Source organism: Balaenoptera acutorostrata, chromosome 1, assembly GCF_949987535.1.
Source record: "Balaenoptera acutorostrata chromosome 1, mBalAcu1.1, whole genome shotgun sequence".
In the NCBI taxonomy this organism is placed as follows: Eukaryota; Metazoa; Chordata; class Mammalia; order Artiodactyla; family Balaenopteridae; genus Balaenoptera; species Balaenoptera acutorostrata.
In genome coordinates this window covers 132,006,451-132,025,406 of record NC_080064.1, presented here as the reverse complement: position 1 = coordinate 132,025,406, position 18,956 = coordinate 132,006,451, and the positions used below count along the sequence as shown (strand labels likewise).

At 37.7% G+C, this 18,956-nt stretch overlaps 1 long non-coding RNA gene across 1 annotated transcript in view; it reads left to right on the top strand.

Moving 5' to 3' along the window:
- Nucleotides 1–18,956, top strand: part of LOC130708636 (uncharacterized) — a 73,161-nt gene that overhangs the window by 2,914 nt on the left and 51,291 nt on the right. Inside the window, exon 2 of the long non-coding RNA XR_009008922.1 lies at nt 3,008–3,129. This is a non-coding gene — a long non-coding RNA (uncharacterized LOC130708636). The remainder of the gene's footprint in view (nt 1–3,007; nt 3,130–18,956) is intronic.

Here is an 18,956-nt window from a genome sequence, read left to right as displayed (position 1 = left end):
TGTAGTAGAGAGAGGGAACCTAAAAGAGAGAAATCCATGAGAAGGTGTGAAGAGGTGAGTCCAGAGCACTGATGGAGGAGAAGATAGTTGCAGCTCTAGGGACAATTGATGATTTGATGGTGGGAACATAAGGGAAGTCCCATTGATGGCTTCTATTTTCTCAGCGAAGTAGGGAGCAAAGTAATCTGATGAGAGGGCTTGGTATGTAGGAGTTTGAGGAGAAGGAGATTCAAAATTTATCTCAGAGAGTGAAAAAGTAAGCCTAGTGTGAGGAACAGAGTAGGATTCACATGATCTGCTGAGAGCATTTTTTGAAGTTGTGATTATGGATCTAAAATATGCCATTCAGTTTATTCATATGATTTCTCCAGCAATGTTAGCTCTTTGGTACAGCTACAGAAAATATAGAAAGATTCACCCATGCTGAGTTTTACCGGGCAAGTGTAACATAGGGAGGCAAGGATATCTGTAAGTGAGGGACTGTAATGATAATACTGTGTTTAAACATATGGTGGATGTGTAGTAGATGGTAACTTGTGTCCACTTTATAAATTGTTTATGGTATATTTTATATCCAAAGGTTACCTACCACTTCTCCTGGTATGAGCTGTCTTCTATACCATTGTGGTCATGAAATTGTCACTGTAGCAATGTTGGAATAAATAAAATAATAAAGAGAGGTAAATCACAGGCACTCAACCCCCACCCCATTGATAATCAATGATCTTTTGAAATGGAAAAGCTTGGCTGATATAGGGTCATTGCCAGCGAAAGGCCTGCTGACTGTCCCCAGGCAGACAGGGAAGCATAACTTTGGTGAATTTTCCAAAATACTCTAGGATGTTGTCTAGAGTATTTTAGAACAGAAATATCTTTCGTTAGCAATGTAGAACAGCTCCGGCCATCAGATGAACTTACCTTAACTGAGGTCACAAGACTGGTGTATACAACCAGAATAGTTATTAATTTCCAAGAGCTGTAATTTATATACCTGAATACTCAAGATTGCAAAGCCAGTGCATTTTCTATGTAGACAAACCTACTCAGGAAACCAAAGGCATTAACAGAAGGTTGCCTGATGAGCACAGATTCAGAACAAGTGGAGTTGTGTGTACGGACTCTTCTTGATTCATCTAACTCCATGACAGGACTGTTTTGTCCCAGAGATAGAAATACTCAGTTTCCAACGGTTGCAACTTTGTACATTGATCTCCAATATAGTAGGAGCATCCTGCTGCACTGTTGATTTGGGCTCCTTCTCTCCTGACAGCATTTGCATGGGCACTAACCCTAAAGCGACCCTGTATGCTCTTTTCTCTGTTTCCATGGCTACCCAAACCTCTTAACAATATTCTTCATTAAAAGTCAAGTTACAATGAAGTTAGGCCAGTTTGTGTTTTAAAGGTGACTTTGCCTACTTCTGCTCATATGCATTGTATATAATCTTAAAGTTTAGCTTTCAGGAAGCAGTCCTATTATCCTTATTTCCAATATCTTGGGGAAAATCTGACTGCAATCTCTAGATATTGGTACAGTGTCCAAAGCCAAATAATACTCTTTAAAAATTTTATTTTGTTTTGGATTATTTGCGTCTCTCCTAACACCCTTTTAGTGTAGATAAATTTGTCATAACAAAAATGTTTTCATGACAGTTTGAATGAAAACTTGCATTTAATTTCCAGTTCTGCTTTTTAAACATTAATTTTAGGTTAATATCAAATTGCCAATTGATATATGAAATAGGGCAACCTAGTTTCTTACTGAAAACAAATTGATTCTCCAAACAGTATGACCTACTTTGTTTGTGATTGCCCAGCCTTATTTGCTAGTGGTTTTATTGTTTCTACCCTTCTCATTGGGATTGATTCTATAAACCCATAGGTACTGAACATTTATGGGGTATGAGGCGAAAACCAAAAGAACCAATGAAGGTATCATGCTTCATTAGTAATAGTGTTTCTTAAATATTTATGTGCACATGACAATTTTGGTTTCCTTTCACCAATGGTCCAGCAAATCTTAATTAGTAAAATTGTGAAATAGTATGAGCCTGATATAATGAAAACCATAATACCCAAATACTGTATGAAAATGTAATCTCATTATATAAACCTCAACAGATATTGTAATTTTGCTAATAAAGAAAACATATTGCCAGTGCTTTGAAAAATTACCTTCTGCCAACTTGTAAGACGTTATATACTAAATATATTACTATATATGTTATATAAAAATATTATATGTAAAGGATAAAGATTTTCATTATTTATCAGACTATTATTAATTTGCTCAGCAAACCCTTTTTATAATGGAATAAAAGGTACATTTTTGGCTAAAAGTGTTCATTTATCACAAGTCACATGTCAAAGAAATTTGAATTAACTGGAGTCTACTGTCCACCCAAAATTTCCCCAGAATTTTCTTAGCTAAGAGGAGAAACTAAGTTCTTGGAGCAGTGGATTTAAGTCAAGAGGGTATAATGTCATTAATGAACAGAGAATATCATGGAGAAGAAAGGAGGGGAAGAGGAAGGAACTAGAGGAAAGAGACTTACTGGTTCACAGTTTTGCCTTAGGCTGGAAGTTACAAATTCAGGAAGTGAGTAATGATAAAGAGGACGGATCCAGAGACCAATAGGAAAGGGAGTGGGTCTAGGGAATGCAGAGTAGAAAAGATTACAAAGGAAACTAGGCAGGTGGTAATTGAAGATACAGAAAAGGTGATTTCTTAATGTTTCAGGGCAGATAATAGAAAATTGATATATTGCTGATGGATATAAATACAGTACTCAATTATTACCTCTAAAATTGTAACTTTGGCTGCTGCCTGTAGCATTTCTCAAAGTATAAGTCACTTTTAATTTTTTTGCTGCCCAACCAATTGTATATAAAATGTAAAAATGAAGCCACCAATTCAAATCATTTATTGCTACATAGTAATTAAGAGAAGTAAGGTTGTAGTACATTTCCCTTTTTTTTTAAAATTTATATATATTGTCCATCAACAGATGAATGGATAAAGAAGATGTGGCACATATATACAATGGAATATTACTCAGCCATAAAAAGGAACGAAACTGAGTTATTTGTAGTGAGGTGGATGCACCTAGAGACTGTCATACAGAATGAGGTAAGTCAGAAAGAGAAAAACAAATACCATATGCTAACACATATATATAGAATCTAAAAAAAAAAAAAAAAAAGAAAATGGTCAGAAGAACCTAGGGGCAAGATGGGAATAAAGATGCAGACCTACTAGAGAATGGACTTGAGGATACGGGGAGGGGGAAGGGCAAGCTGGGACAAAGTGAGAGAGTGGCATGGACATATATACACTACCAAACGTAAAATAGATAGCTAGTGGGAAGCAGCCGCATAGCACAGGGAGATCAGCTCGGTGCTTTGTGACCACCTAGAGGGGTGGGATAGGGAGGGTGGGAGGGAGGGAGATGCAAGGGGGAAGAGATATGGGGACATATGTACATGTATAACTGATTCACTTTGTTATAGAGCAGAAACTGACACACCATTGTAAAGCAATTATACTCTAATAAAGATGTTAAAAAAATTATATATATATGTTTATATATATATGCTTTCTCAGATTCTTTTCCATTATAGGTCATTACAAGATATTGAATATAGTTCCCTGTGCAATACGTAGGACCTTGTTGTTTATCTATTTTATATAAAGTAGTGTGTATCTGTTAATCCCAAGCTCCTAATTTATCCCTCCCCCACCACTTCCCCTTTGGTAGCCATGTTTGTTTTCTGTGTCTGTGAGTCTGTTTCTGTTTTGTAAATAAGTTCATTTTTATCATTTTTTAAAGATTTTTTTGGTTCCACATATAAGTGAAATCATATGATATTCGTCTTTCTCCGTCTGACTTATTTCACTTAGTATGATAATCTCTAGGTCCATCCATGTTGCTGTAAATGGCATTATTTCATGATAGTACATTTCTTTGTTAGCACTGGGATTAGGTATTTTGAGTAATTTTCAGGCTTCTATTGGAAAAGAGAATTTCATGTGTTACAGAGTATCGGTAGTTCACACCCAGTTCAGATTTTATTTCTTTGTACTCTCCATTCTTATTTCTGCTGGGATTAATTAAACAGTTATTTCAGAAATATTTCTTTGAGTTGCTGAGAGTATCAGTGAGATAATTGCTTCAAATGGGAATTAATAGTAAGCACAATACTCGAGGGGTTGGACCATTGTTAACTTTATAGGGCACTGTCTTGATAGGAAGAAAAGAAAAGAGGAATAGTGATTGAAAGAGAATTGAGAAAAAGCTTCTCAAAGTATTTAACAGCCTGGGTAAATTGCAGTGAAATGAAACTCTTCGTTTCAATATTCATTATTACCTGTATGAGATTTTTAATTGGAAAGTGTTAATCATAATAATGATTAATAAAATAGTACCACCTATTAGGCTACATGTTACCAGGCCACCTGCCCAACCTTGGAAAATGCTAGGATGATGAATCATCTCAGTTTGCATGAGACTGTCGTGGTGTTAGTACTGAAGGTCCCATGATCCAAAAAACTTCTCAGTCCAGGGCAAAGTGGGATAGTTGGTCACCCTATGCTGGCTGCAATGAAGTGGAGCCATAGATCTTAGTTCTAAAGTTCTTCCACGTTAAAATCTCCTTTTGATCTCTACAATCTGCCTGAGAAGTTGCCCTTTCTGGAGACCACTAACAGGAACGGAGCCTTTTCTGATACCAGAGAAGGTTCTTTTAATCTTGAGGGGTTAGCCAGGCTGCAGCAAACCAAGAAGTTAGGCCTTAGGAGCCCCTGGCAGCAACTGAACACATCAGTTCTGCGGTTCTCACTTGACTGTTAGTGCTGCATTAACTTCTTCTAACCTGTTATAGCTGCAAATTATCACATGCTTGCTGGGGGCCAGCACTGTTCTGGGTTCTTTACATATATCATTTTATGTGGCAAATTGCAATGTGGATTATAAAACTGGGCTCAAAAAGGATAAGGGGCTTGCTTTAAGCTCACAGTGCTAATCGGTGCTAGAGTTGGTGTTTTGAACTTAGGTCTAACTTCAAGCAAAGCTGATGCAGTCTGGAAGTTTCTTTGCATACTTTCTCTGACCCTTCACTCAAGGACTGTATCTCTTCATCACTTGCTCTGTGACCTTCAGGTACAGTGACTGATGCTGTTAACTAGATCAGGCTCTTTTCTTGCTGGTAGAGCGTTATGCTGCGTGACCGTTGCTGGTGAAATCTCCCTCAACTCAATGACAGAAGGTGATTTAAAGTGATTCTTTAAAAAGCACAGAAAGAATAAGCATGAACAAATACTACCCATTGTTAAAAGATTAACACCTAAAGCAAGAAATACAGTTGCTTAAAATCATTAAGTAATAAATCATCAGTAATTTGGTCTGATACAATTAAAAACACTAAAGTAACTAGATTACTGATTTAGAGAGTGAAATCCCCAGTCACTCTCCTTAAAATTCAAATTGAATCAACAATTCAGCAATGCATTAATTATCCAACTTTATCAATGTTATGAAATAAGGAGGTAGTGAGAAAGTATTTATGCTTACGTGGTACCATGCAAATATAAGTTCTAGTTATTTGCGTAACATTTTGACCTTTATCTAAGGTCGAAAAATGACAGAAAATTTGGGCTCAAGATTTTTATTATTACTTTTTGTTCAGCACCCAAATTTGCAAAAGGTAAGTTGTTTCCAGGAACAGTGGAAGAAAAAAACAATGAGCAACAGCCTGTTGCCTGTTCTCTAGCAGTGTGACTTCTGGGCTGGCCAACCAGCCCATGGTACTAGTTGAGGGTTCAAGGGCTTATTAGGATGAAGTGCATTATTAACAAATCATAACTAACTATTATTGCCTTGTATTAGAAGAAAGTTTCCTTAAATCAGCCTAGAGGGGACTCCCCTGGTGGTCCAGTGGTTAAGACTCCACACTTCCACTAAAGGGGGCGCGGGTTCGATCCTTGGTCAGGGAAGTTCTGCATGCCGTGAGGTGTGGCCCAAAAAAAAAAAAAAAAAAATCAGCCTAGAGGGAATTTTGCTTTAAAGAATTGGCATCAATCTTGCTAATAAGTATTGCATAGAACTTTATTAGGTCACAGAGATGACCTAATGTCAGGGGAAGAATTTACTGTTTTTGAAGTGGATCACAGAAAATAAATGGAATGGGAATTCTTAATACATTACTCAAACTGTGTATTTGCTATTTGTAAATGTCATGATGTATATCATAAATCTGTATTATTTGCTTTAATTTTACTATGGAACATTTAACTTTATATATGTTATACTTAACTTTTATTTCTTTTTTCCTTCAACAAATAAGACAGTCTAAACTCCTGCTCTCAGGGAGTGTATAATCAAGTGGAATGAGAAAGGGGTGAGGTTAAAAAAATTACAAGCAATTATAACTAATGGTGATAAATGCTCTGATGAGGGAATTAAAAGATACCATGTGAGCCAAAAGAATGGGCACCTAAACCAGATATACAGAGAGGGCTGGTCAGGGAAGATGGATCCTAACATTTTATAGGAATTAGCTACGTATATGGGTGTATGTTAAGAGTGAGTGTGTGTCTGTGATGGGGGAGGTAATTGCAGTATTTGGTGGGACAGGGTTTGGGGAAAGAGAGACAGTTGGCTTGCATATAGAGAAGGGTGAAGAATGGTGCAGGCAGAGGAAGCATCATGTGGAAAGACACCCCTAAACCCAAGGGAACATGGCATGTTTGAGGATTTTAAAGTATCTTGGGCAACTTCCCTGGCGGTCCAGTGGTTAAGACTTCACCTTCCAGTGCAGGGGGTGTGGGTTTGATCCTTGGTCGGGGAGCTAAGATCCCACACGCCTCGTGGCCTAAAAACCAAAACATAAAACAGAAGCAATATTGTAACAGATTCAATGAAGACTTTAAGTATGGTCCACATCAAAAAAAATCTTAAAAAAAAATAAAGTATCTTAGTAGCTCTGTTGCTCAAAGCGAAAGAGAAGTAGAAATAAAAAGCAAAACTGCAGAGGTGATCAGAGACCAGACTGCAAAGAGCCTTCTAAACTGAGTCTGGATTCTACCCCAGGGGCAAGAGGAGCCTTTGGATGAATTTACACTGGGATATTATGTAGTCTAGGTAAAACGTGAATTTTCTTGGCATCGCACATGGAATACAGCGTAATGTATATTATTCCTTAGTCATTTGTAGTCAAATGAAACTATTACCACAATCAAGGTGACATTTTCATCACTGATCTTATTATTTTTTAAATTACAAAAGCTGCATGTGCAAGCTAGTTGGAGATTATATATATATATATATATATATATATATATATATATATATATGTGCAATCAGAAAATGGAAACAGAAATTCTCTCCACCCTCCCTTGGGGTAATCTTTTAAAATTTGAATCTCAGCAAGTTTCTTCCTTGTCTTAAATTCCTTTAATTGCTTCAGTTGTCTCTGTATAAAGATAAAAATCTTTACCTGAGGGCTTGCTGTGGTCCCCCCACCTGCCTTTCCAGCTTTCTCTGGCAGAGCTCTCTACTTTCTAGCCAGCAGGACTGGATCTTAAACCAAATTATGTGATGCTTTGCCCCTCTTGCCTTAGGGCCTTTGCCCTGCGTTTTCCTTCTCCTTCTACTGCTCTTTTCTCTCTGTTCTACCCCTGCTTTTGTATATTCTTAAATATGAATGAATATTTTAAATAACTGCTAATTAATGATTATTGAGTGGTTATTTTGTCAGGTTCTGTGCCTTACATACATTGTTTCTCTTTTTGGTTTTTTAAAAATATTTATTTATTTATTTATTTTTGGCTGCATTGGGTCTTCGTTGCTGCGCGCGGGCTTTCTCTACCTGTGGTGAACGGGAGCTACTCTTCATTGCGGCGCACGGGCTTCTCAGTGCGGTGGCTTCTCTTCTTGTGGAGCATGGGCTCTAGGCACGTGGGCTTCAGTAGTTGTGGCTCTCAGGCTCTACAGCACAGGCTCAGTAGTTGTGGCGCACAGGCTTAGTTGCTCCGCAGCACGTGGGATCTTCCCGGACCAGGGCTCGAACCCATGTCCCCTGCATTGGCAGTTGGATTCTTAACCACTGCACCACCAGGGAAGCCCGTATACATTGTATCTCTTAACCCTCACAAAACCTGTAACTGGTGTTATTGTCATTATTTTGCAAATAAGGAACTGTAATTTTCCCCAAATCGTGCAGCTAGGAAGTGGAGTTCCTGGGTTTACATAGATTCAGCTACTTCCTGAATCCTTAGACCAAAATAAGTTCCTGGTTACAGTCTCCCGTATAACATCCTTCTAGTTCTAGTTCTAGTTCTAGTTCTCCCTTATAATCCTTGTTGCGTTTACTGTTAAATGTCTGCCTTTCCAATTAAACTAGAAACTGTATGAAGACAGAGACCCTGTGTGATCTGCATCTATGCCAGGACCTAATGTATAGTAAATGCTTATTACATACTTCTGGAGTGGATGTTGTTGGATAGTAATCTCCATTGCACGGTGCATAGTAGTTTTGGGGCAATAGCTTGAATTCTGGAGTCAGAAAGAAGAGAAATTCAGATACAAACTCTGCCAATATATAACCTTGAGATGGTATTTAACCTCTTTAAGCCTCAATTTCTTCACCTATAACATAGAGATAACAATACTTTTCCCCCCATAGAATTGCTCTGAGGAATGAATAAGATGATATCAAAAAGCTCCCAGCACAGGATGTGACACATCCTTTTGTCTTATCAACTTTGAATGTAAAATATTCAAGAACAAGTATCAAGCCTTGTAATCATTTTGTGTCTTCTACTGTGCATGGCATATATAAAGTCTATAGTAGATGACCAATAAGTAGTTACATGGAATGCCAAGAGGTATTTCTGTCAGGCTAGGGTTTATGATTTCAGTCTGTTTACCTTACCAGTCAAGGAGTAAAAATAAAGCAGTTTTCTTATCACTGTTTCTTGGCTAAGTGGGATTGTTGCTGGCTGCTCAGGGTGGAATGGGGGTGAGATTACACAGATCAGAGTTGAGTCAGTATCTATCTAGGTCAGACTATGCAAGATGCAAGACACTTAGAAGACACATAAACCAGTAGATCTTGGGTGTGGTTAGAACTCATGGATTTGCTAATTTCCACAATCTTGACTTATTCATTCGTTAATTTATCAAACATTTATATAAAATAACTATATGTAGAGTGCTGTTCTAGGTATTCTGGGCAGTGATTCTCACACACTCTTGGTGCTGGCCACAGAAAAAGCACCTGAGGAATTCTTAAGATCATAAATTCTTGGGTCTCACACTCTGGGATTTGTAGTAAAGGGCTGCAAGGTCCTGGGGACTCATGTTTTTAAAAACTTCTTTATGTGATTCTGATGGACTCTTCTAAGAAAGCAAATATACTGAAGGCACTGTTCCTATTCACAGAGATGATTGGGAGAGGAGCATGGCTAATAAGGAAAACTTAGTCAAGCCACATCAGTTTTTGTTGTTGTTTTTGTTTGTTGGTTTGATTTTGGCTCTAGGTAATACAAATTTATTTGTCCATATCATCCGTCCTGCAAAATACAGCCTAAGGCTTCACAGACAGGCCAAATGCTATTGTTTTTTTCATGTTACTGTTGGGAGTAAAAGTGTGCTGGTAGACAAATATGTGGACTGATAGAATGTGTTTATATATAAGCTGGTATGTAATTAGAAGCATACATGATAATATAAAGTCTACTTAGGTCTAGTGAATTCTAGGTCAGGAAAAGATGAAATAGAATTGTCTGGAGAGGTCTGATATCCTTACCAAGTAGGCTATTCTGAAGAATTAGTATAAAAATAAAGTGTTGGTAAGTACCTTTCTATCAATGCCCAGAAAATGCCCCCATTATCACTCACCCTGTGAACAGTCCTCTGGCTTCCCTGAAATTTGGGGATGGGGGTGAAGTAGAGATGCTGGATGTCTCCATCCACACAAACACAAATTCAGCATGAACCCTGAATATGAACGTATAGGTTTGGGACAGCAGAAAAAGTGCTGAGTGCAGAGCAAAAGCATGTATAAGAAAAACGTTTTCTCCTATTCAGTTCCAGGATGTAGAATAATACATATCCATTGCATTTTACATAATCAGGAATTTAATAGTTGCTATGTTGCAAAAGTTTGGTTCCAGCATTAAATCCAGTCAGCGAATATTATTGAGCATCTACTGTGTATGGAGGGGTCTTTCTAAACATTCCAACAGACGTAAAACTCTGGTACTTTACTTTGACTCTAAGTTTACTCAGAGCCAGATGTTTTTACAAGCTATCTCAACATTCCTGTTATTAGTGTCTGCTTTTAGTATGGAGGGTAATGTGACCTATCACCCAATTACCATTTATATATTTTGTGTGATTTTTTACATTTCCAGGTGTGAGTTTTTTGAGGGTGTTTTTGTACTATCTCTATGAGGCAGATAGTTGTCATAGAACAGACTATTAACACGGGACTTTCCAAGTCAGTAAGTAAGCACCTCATCCAAGGTCATGGATATAGGCTCTGACAACCACCCTAATTTAGCTTTAAATTTATTGTTTGGTCAAAATTTTCTGCTTCAACCTAAAATACTTTTTCCCTGAAAAAGAAGTGTGATTAAATATATTAAACTGATTTTGAATTAAAATATCAGGAAGAAACATAACTAAAAATAACAGGATATGATTAGTGGCTTTGATTCATAGACTATTTTTATCTTCTTCTGGAATCTGAGTATCCAGATTTGTATTTGCAGAGCAATACAAGAAAAAATGAGATTGCAATCTTTAGTTTTGAAGTTCTCTTCTTTTGAATTCATTCTTAGCCTTATTGAAAGACTTGAGATCTTGATCCATTCTTGAATACTGTCATAGAACTAAATTTCTCCTGGACTAGATGTTAACCTGTTTAAGGGTATGATAATGTTAGTGTGGTTATGTTGTTTAAAAATCCTCATCTCCTAGAGATACATATAGAAATATTTATAGGTAAAATGATACAATGTCTCAGTTTTGCTTTAAAAATATTCTAGCCAAACAAAGCAAAAAGAAAAAACAAATGGAGGAAATGCATATGTAATAAGAATGGCAGAATGTCAATAATTGTTTAAGGTGGTTAGGGATACATTGTATTCTCTTTTCATTAATTTTTTAAAATTTCCACAATAAAAATTTTTTAAAGGTTTTTCTCAGTGACACATTCTACATCATATTCTTACTTCTCCCTGTTTTAGAAATCTTTCTGTTGACAAACCTTCTTCCAATAGCACAGCTAGAATATAAGCACCATGAAAATGACCCTTCCCATGCTTTGTTCATGAATACAAATTTAGCACCATTTACTGAATAACTTATGCTTGGTGCAGTTGCTGTTGAAGCAAGGGGGTTCAAAAGGAGCACATGATCTGGTTACTGAGAGCAAGTCAGATTTCTGATCTTCAGTTTCCTTTTTGGAAAATGAGCAGACTAAACTGGATGATCTCAATAATCCCCTTCCAGTTCTAAGTGTCTTTGAATCTAGCTTCTTGGGAATAATGACCATAATGATCTTTTGGTTGAGACAATGTAAAACAATTGGACTTTATATACATCTGCATATAATAACAGGTGATTTGGCACTAAATGCCTGTTCCTTCATCTGATAATAGGATACCCTTCATAGCACTCCTTTCCTAGCCAATCACCCTTTATTTTCTCTGCTGGTGTTCATTTCTTTCCAAGGATAATCTGGGTTTTCCAGCCAAATCATTGCATTCAAGAACCTACCCTACAGTTTTTATGTTAGGTGAATCTTTGGAATTAGCTGGCAACAATGTTTATTTATAGTGGAAGATGACCTAGTTGTTGTCAGATAATTTATACTCTAGCTTCGAAAATTCATGACATTCTAAAATATATTAGGGGCTTCCCTGGTGGTCCAGTGGGTAAGGCTCCATGCTTCTAATGCAGGGGGCCTGGGTTCGATCCCTAGTTGGGGAACTAGATCCTGCCTGCATGCCACAACTAAGAGTCCACATGTGGCACCTAAGAAGTCTGCACGCTGCAACTAAATGATCTCGCATGCCTCAACAAAGATCCCACATGCTGCAACTAAGACCCAGCGCAGCCAAAATAAAATCATATTAAAACTTTATAATTTAATTTAGCCTAGTTTTTTTTTCGCCACCCCCGCCCCCCACGGGAGTTAACACATTCTCAAACTTAACATGGTTATTTTCCTTAGCTACAGAGAGTAAAATCAGGACCACACTAACAGTGCAATTTTACATACTATAAAAAGAACAAATAACAGGGTATCCTGAAGAAATGAATTCAAAGTAACTGTGGTTGTTTAGCAGAAGCATGAGCAAAATGTGTTTACAGAGTTGAATGTTGCTGTGGAGAATTCAGAACTATATATATATATTATATAAATATATATATATAATATATATATTTGTCACAACAGAAAAAGATAAAACAACTCCCACAATCTTTTCTTTGAAGCTTTCTTCACTAAATCTTAATTGTTATGTCTTTGTATTCTTTGGGTTCTGTTGGTATTATTAATTACATATAAGAAATAATTTTTAAATACTGTCCAAATAGTATTTTACTTAGGGAGGCTTAGAGATATATTTTGCAGCCAACATGACTAATTGTGTGTCTTTTTGCAATCTTTTCCTGGGAACTGGGAGTACAGAATGCAACTGTACGCCTTAGTTAACATTTTTATTTGCTGGGAGGTGGGGCTGGGCTGGCAGGAACAAATGTAGGTAAGTTGGTAACTTCGATTTTTCTTCTGTTTTACAAATGAAAGAAAAGGCCTTTTTTTTTTTTTTTTTCCAGATCCTTCACCTATTCTTCCTCTCTCCCTTCTTTCCACAAATGTTTATGAAATTCTTTCTATGTGTCAACTTTTAGGGATTTAAAGAAGTGAAGATGGGGTTGTGATAGAGAAGAGGTTCTGACATTCCAATCATCAAGAAAGTCATGGGACTTCCCTGGTGGTCCAGTGGTTAAGACTCTGTCCTTCCACTGCAGGGGGCACAGGTTCGATCCCTGGTTGGGGAACTAAGATTCCGCATGCCCCTGCAGCATGGCCAAAAACAAAAAAAAACAAAACACGTCATGATTTGTAGATTGTAGGACAGAGCCGTACACAACTGCCTTTCCAATCCATGGCTCATAGCTCTGATTCTCTCCTCAGATCTGGAATTGCATTTCCAATTTTTTTTTTAAATAATTTAAATTTATTTATTTATTTATTTATTTTTGGCTGTGTTGGGTCTTCGTTTCTGTGCAAGGGCTTTCTCTAGTTGCGGCAAGCGGGGGCCACTCTTCATCGCGGTGCGCGGGCCTCTCACTATCGCGGCCTCTCTTGTTGCGGAGCACAGGCTCCAGACACGCAGGCTCAGTAATTGTGGCCCACGGGCCTAGTTGCTCTGCGGCATGTGGGATCTTCCCAGACCAGGGCTCGAACCTGTGTCCCCTGCATTGGCAGGCAGATTCTCAACCACTGCGCCACCAAGGAAGCCCTCATTTCCAATTTTTAATTGGATTTTTTTCTAGCTATCATTTGCTAACAATTACTATTAAGCTTTATATGCATTCTCTCTTTAAACTCTCTTAAGAAACCCGTGTAAGATGGGTACTCTGCCCGTTTTTTGATAAGAAGATACGGGTTTAGAGCAGTTAAGTAAATGGCTGAACCCTGGATTCGAATTGTCTGTTTATGGAAAACATCCACACTTTTGTGCCACCTCATCACTTTGCATATACCAGGATCCCAATCCCAAATGTCTATAGGAACTGAGGGTCCAGTGCAGACTGTGGAGAGCTGTGGAGCTCCTGCTACATTCAGCTGAAGCCAAACAGAGAAGCAGTTTTGGTGTTACGGCGGTCCTGATCTTTTGAAGGAAGCTGAATATAGATTTTTTAAAAAATAAAACCTCCCAGTTATTAAATGATGTTATTTAATTAACACATTATTTTTTAAATAATGTGAGAGCCAAAGCATGTCTACAGGCACCCCAGCCTCAACACCTCTGCAACTGTGTTCATCTCTTCTCTTCAAAACCTGTTCACATTCCTGTCCTTACCTCAGTAGCGACATCTCTAGCCACAGAATGTGCTGGGTTCAAAACTGAAGTTGTTTCTGACTCCTTTCTCTCTTTCATCCCACATTTCGAACCCAGAAATATCTCTCAAATCTGATACTCCTCTCTATCCATTCCCCCAACCCTCATGCTACTGTCTTTGGTCAAGTTCTTATTTCTCTCTGGATTGTAGCAGTATATCTTACCTGACATCTCTATTTCTAATCTTTCTTCTCTGCAGAACTGCCAGTCAGTTAACTTCCAAGAAAAAAAACAAAAACAGAAAAACAAATTTGCTCCCAAATCAGTAGAGAGAAAGAATGGATTATTAAAAAGATAATTTGGGGGAAATTGGCTCACTATATGGAGAAAATTAAAACCTACTTCCCACCTAACACCGTATAGAAGAGTGGGCTATGGATGGATTAAAGATCTAAAAGTGAAAGGCTAAATGACAAAGTTAATAGAAGAACACGTAGGAGAATATATTTGTGATTTCGGGTCAGAGAGGACTTCTTAAAACAAAAGCCTCAACTGTAAGGAAAAAAATTGACAAAGACAATTATATCAAAACTGAGTATTTCTGTAAATGATGTTAACAAAGGAAAGAATAGGAAAAAGAATTTGTAATGTCTAAACCTACCTGAGGATTAATATATAGAATATTTTAAAATATTCTTACAAACGACAGCAACCCCAATGAAAAAAATGGGCTAAGGATAAAAAGAAAAAAAATGGGCCAAAGATGTTTACAGAAGAGGAAACTTGAAAAGCTAATGAGTTTATGAGTAGAAGCTGGTCATTGGTAATCAGAGAAATGCAAATAAGAACAGCAATGAAATAGTTTATACCAAGTAAACTGGCAAATATTAGAAAGTTTAAGCAAGGTGAGGGAATTTACCCTCATGCATTACTTGTGAAAATGTAGACCTGTGTAGCTGCTTTGGAGGGCAGCCTGGCATGATTTAGTCAAATTAAGAATTCTCATACAGATGTATAACAGGACACATAAGAGGATGTTCACTGTAGCTTTTTTTTTTTTTTGGTATGGTAGTGAGGAGTTGAGCATTCATCATTTGGAGAGTGGATACTAAAATGTGATGAATGCACACCCTTATATAGCAATTACAATAAACAGATTAGATATACACAGAGCCATACAGATATACTTTAAAACCATAATGTTTAGTTAAAAAAAAATGCTAAAGGGACTTCTCTGGTGGTCCAGTGGTTAAGAATCCACCTTCCAATGCAGGGGACACGGTTCCATCCCTGGTCAGGAAACTAGGATCCCACATGCCGAGGGGCAACTAAGCCTGCACGTCATAACTAGAGAGAAGCCCGCATGCCTCAGTGGAGAGCCTGGGAGCCACAATGAAAGATCCCACGTGCCGCAACTAAGACCCGACACAGCCAAAAATAAATAAACATAAAAAAATGCTAAAGGACTTCCCTGGCAGCACAGTTGTTAAGAATCCGCCTGCCAATGCAGGGGACATGGGTTCAAGCCCTGGTCCGGGATGATCCCACATGCCGTGGAGCAACTAAGCCCGTGCACCACAACTAATGAGCCTGTGCTCTAGAGCCTGCATGCCACAACTGCTGAGCTCGCGTGCCACAGCTATTGAAGCCCGCGCACCTAGAGCCCCTGCTCCGCAACAAGAGAAGCCACCGCAATGAGAACCCCATGCACTGCAACAAAGAATAGACCCCGCTTGCTGCAACTAGAGAAAGCTGGCGCGCAGTAACGAAGACCCAATGCAGCCAAAAATAAATAAATAAAAATTTTAAAAAGGCCCTTTAAAAAAAAACTAAAAGGAAACGACAACCAAAAAAAGAAAAAAAAAACGCTAAAGAGATGAACTGTGTGACAAACTATCATTTACAGAAATTAAAAGTATGTGTACATTTTGTAAGAACACATAAAACAAAAAATATCATTAAACATAATATGATTACATATGGTAGGAGTTAAGGGAAATGAAAAAGAATATGAAGATAAAAAGAGAATAAATAAAAGGACCAAAAAAAATGATAATATGCCATGACCTATCAAGTGATTAACTCATCCCTGTGCATCTGAGGTCCAATAAGAATCCTATCCCTACACATGTGAACACACAGCACAGAGAGACACACACTTTCTCCTTATTACTCCCAAAGTTAAAACCCTTCATTGACTTTCTGTCACCTATAATTTAAGGTCAAATTTCATAATGAACTGGCCCTAAAGTAGGCCATCTTCCACCTCTCCCTGAAATTCTTGCCATCTGAACACAACTTTCCTATTGTTCCTGTCATGAGTTTTGACCCTTATCAAATTGTATTGTGATAATTTGTTTACTTGTTTGTCTTTCCTATTAGTCTGTGAGCTTCTAAAATTCCCCAAGGGCATATAAACTAATAGAATGTCTTTTGTTTTTTTTTGGCAGCACAGTGCAGCATGCAGGATCTTACTTCCCCTACCAGGGATTGAACCCGCACCCACTGCAGTGGAAGCCCAGAGTCCCAACCGCTGGACTGCCAGGGACGTCCCTAGAATGTGATTTTAATCCTCAGGAAAATTATAGGTTGTCAGATGATACGTCTATTGTCCAAATATACAAACATTTATTGAATGGTTTCTAAATGTTTGTTGAATTAAGTAATTAATCAGTGAATTATCAAATCCAGCCACAACCTTAAGAAGTGAAATCTGGGGGACTCTCCTGGTGACGCAGTGGTTAAGACTCCCTGCTCCCAATGTAGGGGGCCTGGGTTCGATCCCTGGTCAGGGAACTAGATCCCACATGCATGCTGCAACTAAAAGTTCGCATGCCACAACTAAGGAACCCACCGGCCGCAACTAAGACCTGGTGCAACCAAATAAATAAATAAAATAAATATTAAAAAAAAATTCAGTACCATGTTACCTATAGATTTAAAAAAAAGAAAAACGATAGAGAAATCTGGCTCCAATCAAACCTCCAACGTCTTTTGGAATTGAACATTGCTGTGGGGAAATCTGGGGCCATCCTGATTTTTTTCTCCTTTATAAATGATTTAGTCTTTTGCCTGGCTGTCCAAAGTATTCTTTATTTATATTTTCAGTCCAATAACTTTCCTAGGATATGCTTGTGAAATAAAATTCATATTTTATGGCAAGACAAGAAAAATTTAAATAAAAAATTTCTCTGCCTTTTGGCCTCCTCTCTTCCCCCACTGTGCATTATGTATCTGCATTATGCATCAACCAAACTTCCCCATTGGCAAAAATACCTGCTCAACCATAAAGAGCAATATTCTCCTAGCATCAACAAGACAACTCCTTAAAGATAACATTCCTTCCATGGCGCTTAGATCTGGATTATGTAAACTGTCAATAATATGTCATTTGACGTATAGCCCCCTGTCTCAAAAAACTTGTATAACTGTGCCTTGACTTCTGATGGGCAAAACAGTTCACAGAGCTTTCTGAAATGCTCTTCCTGGGTTATACTCCTCAAATTTGGCTCGAATAAAATTTTCCGTTTCTTTTTTAGATCGACTGATTAATTTTTCATCGACAGCTTTTTCGGGTGAATTTTCTTTGGTACTTAGTATGTTCTTCCAAAGTGTACATTCACATCCTCATTTATTTCAGGAAAGTTTTCTTGGATATCTTTAACTATTTGTTATGACATTATTTTGGGTTTCTTCTTCAAGGATTTAAATTATGCATGTGTTGGCGCTTCTTTACTTGTTTCCTGTATAGTGCTCTCTCCTTTAAAATCTTTATATCACTTTTCTTATTTTTATACTCTATGATCCTTACTGTGTTTTCCTTCTGTGTCTATTCTCCCTGTGTTCCCTCTGTATCGTCCTCATCTCTGTTGGGTTTGCTTTTTTCCTGTACTTCTTTCTGTTCACATTTTATCTCCTATTATAGTCTCATCATCTCTTTCCAGAATTCTTGTCTTTCCACTTTGTGGGTGTCTTCCAGAGATGCAATTACTTCATTAAGATTTCTTGAATTCATGATGAAAATTTGGTTAAAATTTCATGTTTCTTGATAGCTATTTTTCTCCTGGTCAGTATGATTTGTCCATTGATAAGTTTGTAATGTTTCCACATTAAAAAAAAAAAGTATATATGTATCATTCCGTGCCAGAACTTTTTACCTTTTTTTTTTTGGTGCTGAAACCCAGGAGTGCCAGAACCTTTTTTTATTGCCTAATAATGAATGAGTTAGATTTTCGTAAACCACCTTCTTGCAGATTATGCACAGCAAGAGAGGCTGGTGAAGGTGGCTTTTGATGCTTTATAGCCAAAAGGTTCTCTCTCCTCTGTTGCTACAGAAGCATACTACTCCTAAAGATTTGAATTAGCTGTGTGATTCTTTGGGTAGTGCCTCTCTACCCATACTTCTCTTCTGGACCATACCGTGTCCAGGAAGGCTTCTGGTTAGAGCCTTGCTCACCCAAATTTCCACAACAGTTTTTGCAAAGAAATGATATTGCCTTTTAGCTGAAAGTGAGCTCTTCACCTCAGAAAGTGAACGGTTTTTCCTGCTATTTTCTGAGCTCTAATATAAGGGTTTTTCACCACCCTTCAAATTTCTCTTCTTTACTTCCTCTCACATGGATTTTGTCCATTCCCAACTGCTTTTAGCTGCCCTGACATGTTTTGGAATTTGCAGATTATATCTGTTACCTGGTCTCACTAAAAATGGAGTGTTTTTATGTATTTGTTTGGGTTTTTAATTGTGGTAAATATATATCGCATAAAATTTAACATTTTAACCATTTTAAAATGTACATTTTAGTGACATTATGTACATTCACATTGTTGTGCAGCAATCACCACTATCCGTCTGCAGAACTTTTTCATCATCCCAAGCTGAA